General features: G+C 46.3%; 1 pseudogene; it reads left to right on the top strand.

The window, feature by feature from the left end:
• The first annotated feature begins 226 nt into the window (after nucleotides 1-226).
• Nucleotides 227-1,180, top strand: LOC147459545 (uncharacterized; annotated as a pseudogene).
• The last annotated feature ends 435 nt before the right edge of the window (nucleotides 1,181-1,615 follow it).

Genomic DNA, 1,615 nt, shown 5'->3' with positions numbered 1-1,615 from the left:
TCTCTCTCTCTCTCTCTCTCTCTCTCTCTCTCTCTCTCTCTCTCTCTCTCTCTCTCTCTCTCTCTCTCTGCTCAAGTGGACACCTAGCGCCCACTTCAACTCTGTGTGTGTGTGTGTGTGTGTGTGTGTGTGTGTGTGTGTGTGTGTGTGTGTGTGTGTGAGAGAGAGAGAGAGAGAGAGAGAGAGAGAGGCTTCCATGTGGCAGTACATCTCAATCTCAAAGTAGATGGCTACAATGGCGATGATACCATTGCAGCTTTCGAGCTACCAGAGGATGAAGAATGCAATTGGGAAGACCACGGTCTACGAGTTGAGGCCAAGCTACATGCAGTGGGTGCCCACAAAGACTGCTTCATGTAAGAGCAAGTTGGGGGTTTCTCTAAAAGCACAAGCCTCTTCTTTTGAGCTCTCTGGTGCCATTGATTGGTGTGGACCCATCTCCCTTGTCACTCCAAACAACATCAATCTTCAAAATCTTGAGATCCTTCTCTACCAATTGGGAAGCAATCTTACACAAAATGCAAATCTACCCCTGCTAGCCCCAATCAAGGTAGATAAAATAGAGGGTGGAGTAAGACTCAACAACATCCAACTTGTGGATGGAATTATAGAGAACCTTGCACACATAGGGCGAGTTTAGACAACGCGGTGGCAAAGAAAACAAAAGGCCCGTGCATCTGGGTTCACACGCTCCTATTGGAGCAAAAAGAAATACCTCATTTCTGGGCCCACCACATCTCTGGCGAGAACACCCCCCCCCTCTCCCAGAAAAAAATACAGGTCTCCCAACTTGGTTTTCAACGTAATGCGTGAGCAGCAAGATTTGAAGTCAATCGGATGGCACCAGAGAGAGGTTGTGCTCTCACTAAGCTACAAGGGATTGGTTTTCTAATGCCCCTTGTGAACACATAAGGTGGAGGCAGCTGAAAAATCAAGCGTGTACTACTAGGCTCGTTTGAACCCGGTCATAGACTGTTGTGTCTTTCTAGGCACCAAAGATTCTAGTGCCATGTTTCGAGCACTGAGAAGTGGATGTTCTAAGGACCAAGTTCCACCAAGTGAAGCCGTAATCATGCAAAGTTTTCTTCAATCATTAAAGACATCCATTTAGCTGGCAAAAATGTGGAGCATACATAACATTCAGTTAAAATTCAAACCTCATTTAAACTCTATATTTTAGGCTACATTCAGAGGGGCCGGCAAAAGAGAGAGAGGAAGGCGTGTGTGTCCTCTGTGGCGTGTTTATTGGCCAAAAGAAAATGATTTTTTGTTCGTACCCATCGTAAATTGGGCGAGCCTCCCCCCCCCCCCCCCCCCCACCCGGCAAAGGTCATCTATCGGACCATTTTTTCAATGCAAAACACGATTGTCATGCACTGAGTGCTGGTCAGCACACTGAGATGCAAACACGGTACCATCAGGCTGCCATCGCTTGTTGCAAATCATTCGCACTTTTACAATTATGTTCTATAGCTTCATCTTGTGTGAGCATGCTGGTGGAGGCAGTCATCAGTAGCTTACTTTGCCATCGTGCTCGCCTGAACCCGGCCTTAGCAAGAATCAGCTATGTAAATTCTTTTAGTAGCATGTTATTTAATTTCTCTTGAAGAGAGAG

Source organism: Adiantum capillus-veneris, chromosome 4 (assembly GCF_014529385.1).
Source record: "Adiantum capillus-veneris isolate H3 chromosome 4, ASM1452938v2, whole genome shotgun sequence".
Lineage (NCBI taxonomy): Eukaryota > Viridiplantae > Streptophyta > Polypodiopsida > Polypodiales > Pteridaceae > Adiantum > Adiantum capillus-veneris.
Note: the sequence above shows the minus strand (reverse complement) of the source record. Positions and strands in the feature narration are given on the sequence as shown.